General features: G+C 40.2%; 1 pseudogene; it reads left to right on the top strand.

The window, feature by feature from the left end:
• Window positions 1-6,609, top strand: part of LOC118722991 — a 59,006-nt pseudogene extending 52,397 nt beyond the window's left edge.
• Window positions 6,610-15,757: the final 9,148 nt, after the last annotated feature.

Below are 15,757 nucleotides of genomic sequence, written 5' to 3'. Positions count from 1 at the left end.
CCCTCTGAACCTGTCTCCAAGGCCCCCCTTTTCTCTGACTTCCCAATGAGCCAAAGCAGCCCACCAAGACTCTCCTGTTGTTTCTTCTATCCTAAGCTATTCCTTGTTTCCCAGCTTTAATCAATGTCCTCTAAAAAGAAAAAAGAAAAAAAAAGAAAAAAAAAGAGAAAATAAAAATGCTTGTTGGTCAAAACATGTTGGAATACCATTATCTCTTTGGTTTATTTGGATTTTGGGGGATAAATATTTGACATCCGGGAATAGTGCTAATTCTAATCAATAAAACTTCTTGAAAAGAGTCCTGGAGTCTTTATGGAGACAGCGGCTTATGGGAAAAGCCTCTGAGTACTAACAGCAATAACTGCTGGAATTTGGTTCAGAGAATTTCCATTTGAGGGCAATTATAAGCTTGCTAGCAGATATTTAGTCAAACTGACCCAATGAATGAATGACATAAGATAATCTTGAAACCTGGAACACTCATAATATCCTGGATGTGATGTAAAAGAAACACCCCAATGGGAAGGACAGTGCCCAGACATGTTCCATAATAATGTGGAAATTGTTTCTTGAGAAACATGCTACACATGGGGGAAGCAAAGTTATACTTACTCAATGTATTCACAAACAGGTACACTCCTTTCCCTAGGACCAACTTTGGAATAACCTGATGATACACCCAATCCTACTCCCATGTGAATGGTAAGCTATAAATAACTCTTGATTAACCAACCAACCAACCAAGAGCTGCCTGGTTTATGGAAGGCAGTTCCAAGTTGAATGGATAGCATCCTGGTTGGAAGGCTACCACTCTGTAAAGGTTAAAACTGGTCAGCTTTGTAGGCTAAAATTGCATGCTGCTTGCCTCTAAGCTCGAGTTTTTACTGACTCATGGGAAATGGTCAATGACCTGGCCATGCAGCCAGGCAAGAATGCAATAGAAAATTGGTTTATTAAAGAAATGACTATATAGGGCATTGACCTAAGGAAATCACTATGGGAATCTGAAGGATATATTAAAGTAAGATTTGTTGATGCCCATAAAAAGAACACTATTCCAGGACTGAAACGTGATTGGTACCAGAAAATAGAAATCCTTATTTCTAGGGTCCATGAAAAAAGTGCACCTTGGGAAGCCAGGACAATGCAGAGATGGGAAGAATCTAAACATACTAATCTTGAATTCACTGTCAGCTGGTACTCCCAAATGGGGGCTCATTTCATGATATGGTTTTTAATAACTGTTTGTGTTTGTTTGATTTTGCTTTTGTTTCTGTTTCTCTGTGGTAGTCTCATATTAGGTTAAATGAATGCTTCTAGAAAAAAGTATTTCATTTGTATTTTTAAGGGATGAGAATTGAACCAGTTGAAATTACTTTTTAACTTATCACTCACATTGTCGATTCTTTTTCAGACAGGTGAGATAAATTTGGACTCTGCATATGCACAATGCAGATCTTTGCCATGCAATTTCATGAAAATTCCCTTGATCTATCTTGGGGTTGAATTATGTTCTCCTCTCCCCTTCATGTATAATATATTTACCCTGGTACCTAAGAATATAAATTTTATTTGAAAATAGAGCCTTGATGATGTAAAAAGTTAAGATGAGGTTATATTGGATTATAGAGGGCCCTATTTTCAATGGTTGATGTCCTCATAAAAAGAAATATTTGGACATATATAGATATTCATAGCAAAGAAAGCCATGTAATGGAAGATACAGAAATTGGAACAATATAGTTACAAAAAAAAATTCCAAATGAATTTTTTCAAACTCATCTCTCTCTCATTTTCCTTTATTTTTGTTTTTAATTTTAGGCCACAGAAGGGGGTCCATCTGGATTGTAAGAAGTGAAAAGCTCTTATCTCTAAACCCACCTCTACAAAAAATGTATGCACACTCTATATGAAAGCATCTTTTGCCATAGTGCCATGATGCTATTATTTCCTTATGTTTATACATGTTGTCATCTCTATTGGGATTCTTTTTTTTAATTCTTACTAGTATTTTAGCTCATCTACTTTCTACTAAACCCACTCTGAACATTTGAGGATAAAACAAGCATTTAATTTGCTTGTATTTTTGCACTGGATATAACATTTTTATATCCCATGTCTTGGAATAAAACATATATTCTTTGTAAAATGAGGGACAGGTAATAGTTTGCTGTGTCGTCATTTTTATTAATATTCATTAGAAATTACAAAAGAGAAGTTCATGACCTTCATTATATATATGTCTATACTAATAAAAGGGAAAGATACAAATTAACCATACCTTCTCAATACCCACCAGCCAATCAGGAGTGAGTATACAAATTAACCCAACAAAGATGGAGGTTAATTTGCATATGCAGATGCCAAGTGGCCAGGGGATGGGATCCAAGCCCACAGCATCCCGGGACCATTGCTGGCCAAGGAAGGCTAGGGTGAAGGCACCAAACCCCACCTGCAGGGCCCCAGGACCAACGCAGGCATGGGATTGCTGAGACCCAGGCAGGCCCTCTGGCCACAGATCCACAGCTTCATGGAGACGAAATCTACCAGATCACTCGGAGGCCACATGGCTGGGCCATAGGGTGCCCGTTCAAGATGTGACACAGAGAGGAGGTGCGGACGCTACTGCAACCTCTAACATTCTGGGCAAAAAACTGACTCTGTGCCCTTCTGGGTGCCAGTCTTGCTAGGAGTGTGCTGTCACCAATGCCATAGATCAAAGGCAAACGCCTGGTGAGGCAGAATGCACTGGAGGGGGCTCGGGGCCGGGCGGGGGGCCAGAGAACAGAGATCTGCCCTGCTTGCGGAGAGAAAGGTTCTGCAGTGGCCCCAAGACATGGGTGGTCCAGGACGGGAACCAAGGAGCATGGAAGGAAGCCCAGGGGGAGGGCCAAGGACCTGCAGCCCTGAGGCAGGGATTGAGGGGTGGCACCACCTCAGTGGAGGGCTGTCGCACTGCAGGGTACCTGACTGACTGACTGACTGACTGACTGACTGACTGACTGACTGACTGACTGGATTCAGAGAACAGAGTCTTGCCCAGGCGGCCTGCACACTTCAGAGACCGCGACTCCTGCTCCAGCCCTTGGCCCAAAAAGCAAGCTCGCACCCGCCTTGCCCCACAGCAGAACACGCCTGCGCAGTGAATGCCAAGCCTTAAACATTCTCTGGAGAAGGGGAGGGCAATAAAGAATAGGGGCGGGGGACCGGGGAGAGGAAATAATGTGGAGGGTCATGATGAAGAGAAGCTTGAGAAAGAGGCTCAGAAGCCTGACGGGAAGGTTTGTTCTGTTTGCTGGGTGGCTGCCCCTTAGGAAGGGCAGAGAGCATGGCTCTGAGGGTTCCCAGGGCACTGAGTCAAGTTCCACAGCCAACTGGAATTGGCCTCAGTTTCCTGGTCGGTAAATGGATTAAACATGTCTTAGTGCCTTCACTGAGCTTTGATGGTCAATCGAGATACTATGTAAGGAAAATGAGGGAAGAAGTGAGAAAGAAAAGGAAAGGTGAACAACACAAAAGAAAGACTGGAAGGAACCTGTAAATCCATTGTCACTTCAATAAGGAATATAGTCAATAGTAATATAATGATTGTATGATGCCAGGTGGGTACTGGAAATATTGGGGAACACTTTGTAAAGTACATGATTGTCTAACCACTATTCTGTAACTAATATAAAACCTGCAACCAACACAAAATAATATTGAATGTAAAGAAATGAAAATTGGAGTGAAATTTTTATAAATTCCAAAGTTTAAATAAAGGCTGTAAAGGAAGGAAAGGGGAAAATAAAAATAGTGTTTTCATTTTACCACTTTATTGTCTTTTAGTACATGAAAAAGACAGTTGTCGTTATATGGTGCTTTTATACTTTTCTAAGTCATTATCTCATTTGAATTTCAGGGCAACTTAAAGACAAGATAATTATTTCCTCCACTATTCAAAGAAAGGAAATCTTGGTGTCTGGCCCCAATGATTCAATAATCAAGTCCATATTGTAAAGCAGGGTTAGTGAAATTTTCTGTGAAGGGTCATATCTATACTAATAAAAACCTTAGGGGTGATCAGGCCAGCAGGAGAGGATAGTTGGGGACAATCAGGCTGGCAGAGGAGTAGTTAGGTATTAATCAGGCTGGCAAGGATACAGTTAGGAGGCAATCAGGCAGGTAGGCAAGCAGTTAGGAACCAGCAATCCTGGATTGTGAGAGGGTTGACCGCCTGCAGGTTTAGTACTGATCTCTGTCTTAAAATGGAAGTCAGACATCCCCCAAGGGGTCCCAGATTGGAGAGGGCATAGACCAGGCTGAGGAACACTCCCACTAGTATATATATATATGTTTATCTTAATAGCAGAAATAAGTGTTTGCTCATGAGAATAGTTAGCACTATTTTCAGTAAGAGAAGTATTTTGCCACCCAGCTTTTAAGCAGAATATATTCAGTTATGCCAGCTAATTTTATTGTTTGAAACTTAGTTTATTTTTGAATATTGTAAACTCATACTTACTACATTCTCCATAACAACCTAGAAAAATGAACTAAATGGCTTCCATGGAAATTTTTTTCCCCTTTTTTCTTTTCTTTGAATCCTCAGTGTTATGAAGAGTTAATGGTGCAATGATGTAGGGGTTGCTGGAGCCTGGTGTTTGTGACCTGTCTGATCTTCACCTCTTGACTGCTGTCTCTCCATCTCCAGAAAGAAAATGGAAATAAGCAAGACAGAGAAAGATAAATGTCACATGATCTCACTCATTTGTGGAATATAATGAACAACATAAACTGATGAACAAAAGATTCAGACAGAGAAGCATAGATTGGACTGTCAAATCTCAGAGGGAAGGTAGGGGAGGGGGAGAGATCAACCAAAGGACTTGTATGCATACATATAAGCCTAACCAATGGACATATACAACAGGGGGTACAGGCATGAGTGGGAGGGGGGGGCAATACGGGGATAAAAACACATGTAATACCTTAATCAATAAAGAAATTTAAAAATAAGGTATCTGTTGCAATTGATCCACAAGCAAGTGTGGTGACAAGGGTGGCCAACCTACCTTGGTGAGCACCACATATGGCCTCATATCCTCGCCTTACATCAGCACAAAAAATCAGTATCTTACTTGAAGTCTGAGTGTGAGATGGTGGAGAAGGGCGTGGAGACCATCATATTGGTGCCTGTGATTGAGTGCTCAGCCCATCACCCAGAAGCTAAAGCTACAAATTGCTGTTGCCAATAACTATGCCTGTATGGGGCTAGACAGTATGGAGGAGAAACTGTTTATTCTGAATTAGCCAACAAAGCAGGTTGATGCCAATGCCAGAAGTGTAGTGACGGGCAAAAATGCTGTGACAACGACCAACTGTGACTAGGGCCAACGATTTCGTCACTAGCAGGGTCACTGGGGGGGGGGGGGGAGTGGTCAAGGCCAAATAAGCTGTGACTTGCAGTGTGGAGAAGACCAAGTCGGTGGTCAATGACAGCATTAACACAGTCATTGGCAGATGAATGTGCAGCTGGTGAGCAGTGGAATGGAAAACGCGCTCAGCACATCAGTTTCTAGTAGACCAGTACTTCCCTCTCACTGAGGAAGAACACAAAAAAGAAGCAAAAAAGGTAGAAGGATTTGAAACTGTTCAGAAGGCAAGTTATTATATTAGGCTGGGATCTCTGTCTACCAAGATCCACTCACATGCCTATAGCAGGCTCTTGGCAGGGTGAAAGAAGCTAAGCAAAAAAGCCAGGAGACCATTTCTCAACTCCATTCCACTGTTAACCTGATTGAATTTGCTAGGGAACAGGTACAGAGTGCCAACCAGATAATTCAGGATGCTCAGGATAAGTTCTACCTCTCCTGGTGGAGTGGAAGAGAAACATCAGCTATGATGACATGGATGAATCCCACTGTGCTGAGCACATTGAGTCACTACTCTTGCTATTGCAGGAAGTTTGGCCCAGCGGCTGCAGACCACGTGCTCCACCCTCCTGTCCAACATCCAAGGGCCACAACAGAACATTCCAGATTAGGCCAGTCATTTGGGGGTGATGGCTGGTGACATCTACTCAGTGTTCCAAAATGCTTCCTCACTGCTAGCAAGGGGCAGACACAGAAAATAAGTCTTTAGATAATGTGATGGATTAGCTTGTTAACAACACACCCCTCAACTGGCTGGTAGGTCCCCTCTATCCTCAGATGATTAGTCTCAGAATACTCAGCACCGTGTTGCAGAGAAGGACACAATCAGCAGGAGACCCAACAAACTGAGCACAAAATACACTAATCCTGTCCCTGTCACCAGTGCATGGTGCTGCCAGACATCTTCTGTTATGTTGCAATTAACCTGCTAGACAACTCTGAATTGAGGAAACAGCTAGCTAGAAAAAAGGACCTCTTCATTATAGTCATTTCCAATCCGATTAAGATCTTTAAAGTTTCTGGCCTTAGCCGATGAGGCATTTTGTTACCTGGTTGGTAAGAAAAGAAAGATACACTGGTCAGAGCCTAGTCAAAGGTCACAAAAGTTACACTGCATTTATGGTCTCATTCTGTTGCCACTGTTGCTGTCTGTCTGTACTGAATAAAAACATCTTCACGTGGGCTATGATGTGAACTGGTATCTACTCCAGTTTGGTCTGAGTAGGCCTCATCATTGTTTTGTCTCACAGTGCATGCTTATACACTTTTATTTATTTATTTTTATAAGGAATGCCTCCTGTAAATTTAAGGAACAAAAAAAAAAAAAGATTGGCAAACAAAGAAAGCACATAATATTCTGTATAAATACATGAGCAGGTATATATATATAATGTACTTGGCACATTTTATGTTAACAAGGTATTTTTGAAATTTAAAAAATATATTGGTTTCAGGATTTTGTGACATTTTTCATTTTATGTAGCATTACAAGGCTCTTTTCCAATAATGTCTAGTACTGAACAGTTAACTGAATTCATAATTATTTTGTAAAAGTTCATGGTTGCATTCTTCTCTTTGTCATATTTATCTCTGCCATCCTCTCAAATTTGGCTGCATTCAGGGGAAATCAAGCTGAATTCATTCAGGAATCACAAAACACTCTTTTTAAACATGTGATAAGATTAAATGAAAGAGCTGCCTTTGGCAAAGGAGGATATTTCCTGATGAGTTAAAATTATACAGTTCATTAAAATAGGAAATATATAGCATGCCAACTTGATTTAACACTTGGGTTATGCATTTAGCCTTAGGACTGTATATATATTCAAATGTTGCTTTTGGGTTGTTTTCACAAAGAAAATATGAATGTCTAAACCTCAGAATAATACCACCTATTGATTCATTTATTCATGAGATGAACATTTTTCAAGCATGTACTATTAGAAATAATGCATGGATAAGGTCATACTCTACTAGAAAAGAATGACTTAAGGCACATGTGTCAAACACAAGGCCCGAGGGCCAAATCCGTCCCGCCAGACCTTGCAATGTGGCCCGCACCGCGCTGTCATCACTGCACTCCGCTGCGTTTCCATCACAATGACAGTTTATGACTGTTCAGTAAACCATTTGGCCCGCGATTTAGGCTGGATTTTAGATTTTGGCCCCTTCTCTGATTGAGTTCGACACCCCTAACTTAAGGCAATAAAAATTGTGATAATTTCTATATAATGAATCTACAATATATATAAAACCTTATAAAAGTGTGCAAAAAATAGAAAAAAATATTTTTTAGTATCTGGCCATAAATAACCTAGTTGTTTTCCTGAGGTGACCCTTCAAGTCCAAGTTTTCCTTTGTAGTGAGTAGAAAAATGGACAAAAATCATCATATATGTCTTGCCCTTTTCCTTTCTTTTCTTTTTTGTTAATCCTCAACTAAGGATTTTTTCTCATTGATTTGTAGAGAGAGTGGAAGGGAGGGGGAGAGAAAGAAAGACAGAAACATTGATGTGAGAGAGAGGCATTGTTAGGTTGCCTCCTGTACATGGGAATTGAGCCGGCAAATGATGCATGTTATCTTGACTGGAATTAAGCTTGCGAACCATCAGTCTGCAGGCTGGTGCTCTAACCATTTAATAAAAATGGCTAGGGCTCATCTTGCCCTTTTAAAATTATCTTTCTTGCTAAATGTATGTTCAATATCAATATCCCTTGCAACATAAAAATCCAAGCACACACTGGTGCTCAAGACAATTCATTTTGCCATCTTTGCTGATGTATATTAAATTCTATTATATATTAGAGACCCGATGCATGAAGATTCCTGCAAGAATGGGCCTTCCTTCCCCTGGTTGCCAGCACAGCTCTGGCTGGAGCTACCTTTCTTCTCTGCCTGGAGCCGCCTTTCTACCTTCCCACGCTGCCCAGAGGCCTGGAGCGGCTGAGGTAGTGTGGAACGCCTGTGTTGTCGCCATGGAAATGACCCAAGTGTCCTCCCCCGGCTGCTTGGCACCCGTGTATGCAAATTAACCCACCATCTTTGTTGGATTAATTTGCATTCTCACTCCTGATTGGCTGGTGGATGTCACCAAGGTACAGTCAATTAACATGTTACTGTTTTATTAATGTAGATGTGTGTATGTGTGAAACAGAATTTAAATACACACACATATATAAATTGTATGTGTATGATTAATATATAGGTGTGTGTGTAAAACATATATACATATGTTAATCATACACATACAGTTTATATATTTGTGTGTATATGTGTGGTGTTTATGTATGTATGTACGTTTATGATAACTTAGAATTCAAGTCTTTGTTTATAAGTATACTACAGGCTTGGTGCACAAAATTGGCGCACCCTCTTGCAGTCTGGAGCCCTCAGGAGATGTCCGACTGACATGGGGAGTGGGCCTAAGCCACCAGTCAGACATCCTTAGTGCTGCTGTGGAGGTGGAAGAGGCTCCTGCCACTGCAGCTGCGCTCACCAGTCATGAGCCCAGCTTCTGGCTGAGTGGTGCTCCCCCTGTGGGAGCACATTGACCACCAGAGGAAAGTCCCGGCATTGAGCATCTGCTCCTGGTGGTCAGTGCGCATCTTAGCAACTGGTCAGTTGGCCATCGGGCCGAAACTGGCTCTCTAACAACCCCTGAGGCGTCACAGATTGCCAGAGGGTGCAGGCCAGGTGGAGGGAACCCACTGGTGCACGATCAGGGCTGGGGAGGGATGTTGGAGGTTAGCTAGCTGAAGAGGGATCCAGGAAAGGCTGCAGGGCATGTCCAAACCATTTTTCTCAGTACCTATCAGCTAGAACCCAGCAGCAAGCTAACCTACTGGTCAAAAAGGCTGCCCCCTCATGGTCAGTGTACATCCTAGTGAGCAGTTGAGTGGCCTTAGCATTCATTAACATATTTCACTTTGATTGGTTGAACAGACAACCAGATGACTGGACACTTAACATATTAAGCTTTTGTTCGATAGAATGTCTTAAGATAACAGCAGGACCTGTTCATTTAAATAACTCCTTTGGGACCTGTTACTTGTTTTTGATATTATGTTTCATTTTATGTATTTAGAACACTTTTTTTTTTCATAGTGAATTATGAGAAATTTTACTGGCATATCTGTTACATCATTTTTTACTAGCCATTAGTGGTTTAACTCATCATGAAACTGTTGTTCATAGAATAAATTTTAACATAATTTATTTTCTGTGACATTTTTATGTGAGAAATAGTGCTGCTAACATCATTACAAAATAGTGTGGATTCCAATGAAATAAAAATGAACACAAAGTTCATTCTGATTTCATTGGAATTCTGTTGATTATGATGATTATCAACTAATTTATGCAATGCAATGAGTTCTTCATTTTATCAGGAATTTTTTTTAAATGTCCATATTATAGTTTTGTGTTTTTACAGAGATCCAGTCATCCTATATTTTTCTATACATAGTAGCAGTGAAAGTGATTTCTAGATATGATGCCTTCACATTTTCATTAAGAATCACAGAACTAGAAAGAAGCTGCTGGCAAAAATTATCTAATGCAAAATATGATGATATCCCTATTATTTTCATCATTTGTGTTACCTGTGAATGAAATGAGTATACATACTTTGGCTATCATTATTAATTATAATTGGCTAAATCTGAAAAGAAAGAAACATCAATTGAGCTATCAGCTCAAGTGTATATACATTAAAATGTGTGTACATTTTTTAGGACAACCTGTGTGTGTGTGTGTGTGTGTGTGTGTGTATAGTGTGATGATAGATATAGATATAGATATAAATATAGATAGATACACACACACACACACACACACACACACAGATAGATTCTAGAGGCCTGGTGCATATTTGTGCAAGGGTTGGGTCCCTAGGCCTGGCCAGGGATCAGATCTGATTGGGGCCTTCCTTCCCCTGGCTGCCAGCCAGAGCCTCTGCCTTTGTTCCATACCTCCCCCAGGTGGTCAGCACATGTTATAATGAGCGGTCAAACTCCCAGTTGATCAAACTCCTGAGGGGACAATTTGTATCTTAGCCTTTTATTATATTGGACCATGATTTGTTTGTAATTTTTGACACCTCAGCTGATATATAAGAACAAGTATTTGCGTATGTTTTCTTCACTAATACAATATCTGTTTTAATTTTTCTAAATAAAAGTTATCATAAACCATTACTTTAAACTAACAATAAAATAAAATAATGTTGATTTTAATTCCATGTATTTTTTAGAATGTTTCACAAAGCACACAATATTCAAACTGTTATGATACTTCAATCCTAAAATATTTTATTTTGGTTACAGGTTATATGCATCTCTAAAATTATTTGTCATTTTTATGAATGCAAAATATATTACTTTTAACATTCTTTTACTATTTTTTCATAGAAACCAATAACATACTTCTGATAAGTGTGTGATTATTATGTATTTTCAAATGGCAGCTATATAAATCTTTTGTTTTTCTTGCCCCATTTTCCCTTTTCCATAATTTCTAATGCTTGCATATTGGTTTATTTTATTATCAAGGATTATTAAATAGCCTCCTATAATTTGACTCCCAATGGAAGTTAAAATATATAGGGTCATTTGCAAGTAAGTTTCATATATTCTTTGATTCTTCCTACCATACAATTATTGGATGAGACTCTCCTTGACAAAATTTTATTTAGCCTCTCCTGAGCCCATTTTTGTGTTTTTCTTTTCTTTTTAACTTGGCTTTGGCTTTGAGTCCTATCTTCAACCTGCTTAATATAATTGTAGCAAGAATTCTAAGTCAGTTTAACAAAAATTTTCCCACTCTTGATATTGGATCACTCTGGTCTGCCTTCAGCAAGAATATTGTCAAGTCAATTTATTAAGAATCCCTCTATCAATAGTCTTTCCTCATGGTTGTTTTCCATCCACTAAACTTCTCACCCTGTTCATTGTCAATAAATTCCCATTTGTCCTTGTGTCAGAGTTGAGCTTCATCTCTCTTCCAATTTAATAGTGCTAATAAAGTCCTCCCTACCATTTTAATAGGTGTCAGAATATTTTTTCCTTCAATATTGCTTATCCTAATAGATATGAATTAGTGTTTATATTTATTTCCTTATTAGAAAAAAACCTGAAAACCTCTTACCCTTGTGACAATAAAATAATGACCATTATGAAAGTTAAATCATAAAGTCTAAAAACATACTGAACCATAAACTAAATCTAAATGAAAAAGAAAAACTAAAACATTTTACACACACACACACACACACACACACACACATTGAGTGGCCAGATTATTATATTCTCTGAACACATAATAATCTGGCCAATAAGTGTGTGTATATATATATATATATTATAAGCCCGGTGCATGAATTCATGCATGGGTGGGGTCTAACCAGCCTGGCCAGAGGGAGGAGACATGGGCACATGAGCAGTTGGCCAGCCTGCCTGCTGGTCAAACTCCTGGTACAGAGGACAATTTGCATATTAGCTTTTATTATATAGGATATACACTGAGTTGTTAGATTTTTATGTGTTCAGAGATCATAATAATCTGGCCACTCAGATATGCATACATAATAATTAGTTAGGACTCAAATTTGACAAAACTTTTAATAATTAAATATAGAAAGGGACCTGAAAACTGATATAATAGAAACATAAATTTTGTCATTAATATGAATATGAATTACCCATAATAAAAGATGTGGTATTTAGATCCATGAAAAGATGTTCATACTAAGAGACTTACAGTTGTATCCTAATAAACATTCTTTTAGTAAAAAATAACCTTATTTCATTGTTTCCTCTTTTGCAGCTTTCACAAGAGGTCTCAAAATATGTGTTCAAGATTTAAAAATACATCTGAAAAGTCTTCTTTAAAGAGAAGAGGCATATCTTTCATCATCTGACTATCTGTTTTTCCATCCTCTTTTGAACACAGTTATGATAATTGAGGCTCAAGTTGCTGTTTGGAACATGAGATGAAGTTAGAGATATGAGACTGGCCCACAGTCCACTTTTTAATGCTGCCATATTAGCCCTGGGTATCCTATTTCTCAACTTCTCTTTTATTTTTAACTAGAGCATCGATGCACAAAATTTGTGCAAGGGGTTCGGTCCTCACAGCCCCTTGCAGCCTCAGCCAGCTCTCGCAATCCTGGATTCATCCATAAGGCCATCCAGACGGTCATTCAGCTGTTTGGTCTAATTAGCATATTAGCTCTTTATTATATGGAATAAGATTGAAAATTATGTGCTTATTTTAAATCACATTATGTGATTTTTAAGTTTCCATTATTTTGTATTTTCTCCTTTTACTAATACACACACAAACTTTATTTTACATGGTACACATATTCTACATGGTACACATTTATTCACAAATAAATAAAAACAAATTAAAATATTACTTTCAGTTACTAACTTAGCAAAGATAAAAACAATTGTAATTATTTCTATCAGGGTGTGGAAAAATAGGAACTCATATGTTGCCAATGGTGTAATGAATGCAAATTGATAAAAATTGTTTGAAAATCATTGTGTGACAGTTATCAAAATGTTAAAGTTATGTATCCCATATCCTAGCAGTTAGACATATATGAATTTAAATGTTTTATTTATTTATTTTTTAATGTAGACTTTCTGAATGTCTTCCCAACTCCTTGGTTTATGTATCATTTTCCTTTAGTCAAAAGGTACATATAACTATAAGAAATCCTATCTAATAAAAGAGTAATATGCAAATTGACCATCACTCCAACACACAAGATGGCCACTCCCATGTGATCAAAGATGGCCACCACAAGATGGCTGACAGGGGAGGGAAGTTAGTGGGAACAAGGCCAGCAGGGGAGGGTAGCTGGAGGAGACCAGGCTTTCAGGGGAAGGGTGTTGGGGGTAACCAGGCCAACAGGGGAGGGCAGTTGGGGGCAATTGGGGTGTCAGGGGAGCAGTAAGGCATAGATCAGGCTGGCATAGGAGTGGTTAGGGGGTGATCAGGCTGGCAGGCAGAAGTGGTTAGGGGTAATCAGGCAGGCAGGCAAATGAGCAGTTGGGAGCCAGTAGTCCTGGATTGTGAGAGGGATGTCCCCGATTGGAGAGGGTGCAGGCTGGGCTGGTGGACACCCCCCTCTTTGTGCATGAATTTAATGCACCAAGCCTCTAGTATACCTATAAAAATATTGACTTTCAATTGCAATATTATTTATTTTAGAAGAGAATTTGAGTTCAACAATAAAGGCTGTGAAAAAATATAAAAGTAAATAGAAGCCTGTAAAATACTAGGCAACATTGCATTAATAAGGGCTGATATGTAGATACTGCTGTGGAAGGATATCTCAGAAAGATTCAATTGAAGCAGGTGTGTAAGCTTCTTTCTACTCCAGAATGCTGTAGACAGTTTTGACTTCACCTGCCTCCTCCTCTGTATATACTGTGAGGATTTTCCAACTGAGAGGTAACTTCAAGGCTGTGAGAAACCTCTGTTTTTAATCAGTGAGTTCTTTTAGTAAGATACACACATATATACCTGAAAATAAGTCACTTACCATTAGACTAACATGTACTGCACACAATGCTTGACTGGCATTTCTGAACCCAATGTCTTCCAATATGAAAAGGAGACCTTGAGGACACTAAGTCTGATAGGTTGAGGGATTCCCAGATACTGATGGTGTACTAGTAGACATCACGTTGGATAAGATTTATAAATAATGTCTGTGTTTAATAATTCAGCATTTAGTTGTAATTCAGCATCCAAGGTTTGTTCATTCACATAAAGAAAATTAGAGAATATACTGCCTGTGTAAAAGAAAATATATATAACTCCTCCTGTATAAAGTAGAAATATTACATTTCTGAATGGATACATAAATCTATATATATATAAAAGTCCAGCAGCCATTACGGCAAAATATCTGAAATGATCAGAACGACTGGTCGACCAGTTGCTATGATGTACACTGACCACCAGGGCAAAGGTGCTCAATGCAGGAGCTGCCCTCTGGTGGTCAGTGCATTCCCAGGAGGGGAGCACTGCTCAGCCAGAAGCTGAGCTCATGGCTGGTGATCTGCAGCAACACTATCAAGCGGCGGCAGCAGGCGCACTGGCTGGGATGAGCATGAGCTGTGCTGGGCCCAGCCCTGGGTCAGGCTCCTCTCTGGCTGCCTGCCACCTGATGTATTGCTACACCCTCAGGGGATGTCTGACTACAGGCTTAGGCCTGACCCCCAGAATGAGACCTAAACCTGCAGTCGGACATCCCACGAGGGGTCCCGGATTGTGAGGCAGCACAGGCAGGGCAGGCACTCATCGCAGGAGGAAGGGGAGAGGGGCATATTGAGGCTTGGAGGCACACACTATGCCCATGGATCCCAGAAACCATAAGCCTAGAGCTTGCTTTACAATAAAAATAAATTAAAAAAGAAAGCAGCCAGATGCTGCTGCTATGGGAAGAGTGGCTCTAAGAGAGAAAAGCCTCCTCAGGCCCTGCCTGGTCCGGCAGGTGCACCACAAAGGACCATGCACCAACCATGGTGGTGTCTTGCACCTCACGGCCCCTTGGTCTCACAGCTTGCAGTGACTCAATAGTGATGTGCAGGAAGTGCAGTCACTCAGACTCTAAAGCCAACCATTCCAAGTCCAAAGCCAATCAGCAGGAAGAACAGCCCCTCCATCTCCAAAGCCAATCATTCTTATCCCACTCCATGGCGGACTCAGTGCTGCCGGGCCACTATATGTCATCTCCAGCTTCTTGTTTCCTTCCAGCCCTTTCCTATACTATGTGTGCTCGCGGGCGTGGGTTGGGTCTCCCTGGCCAATAGCACCACAGCACAGCACAGCCAATAAATGGCAGGACACAGCCACCAGGGCTGGCTGGGCATTGATTTAGCTGTGACTGATGTCCATGTCCAGTCACACTGTTTATATTTGTAGGTAAGCAGGGCAGTGCACTGCTGTCACCCACATATCTTTCTAGGCTAAGAGAGGCCCACTGATCTCCATGTTTCTCCTCCCAGCCGGAATCAAAACCTCTTGGGGAATCAGTGATCCCAGCGATGGCCTCAATACATGCTCAGTGTCACTGCCACAGACATTCCCAGCCTGTTCTTCAGCCTGCAGTGCCCTGTTCCACCCACTGCCACTCCTCACCTGTCACCCCCTGAGGACCACCTCATGTTAACCTTTCTAAGATGTGATCAAGATCTCAAATACCCTAGTCGTTTTTTTGTTGGTTTTTTTTTTTTTTAATAGCTCCCTTGCCCTACCTTTCTTCCTCTAAAAACGTTGCATTTTAAAAATATATAGTTGATTGATTTCAGAGAGGGAATTAGAGA

The sequence above is a fragment of the Pipistrellus kuhlii genome, unplaced genomic scaffold (genome assembly GCF_014108245.1).
Source record: "Pipistrellus kuhlii isolate mPipKuh1 unplaced genomic scaffold, mPipKuh1.p scaffold_m20_p_2, whole genome shotgun sequence".
In the NCBI taxonomy this organism is placed as follows: Eukaryota; Metazoa; Chordata; class Mammalia; order Chiroptera; family Vespertilionidae; genus Pipistrellus; species Pipistrellus kuhlii.
Note: the sequence above shows the minus strand (reverse complement) of the source record. Positions and strands in the feature narration are given on the sequence as shown.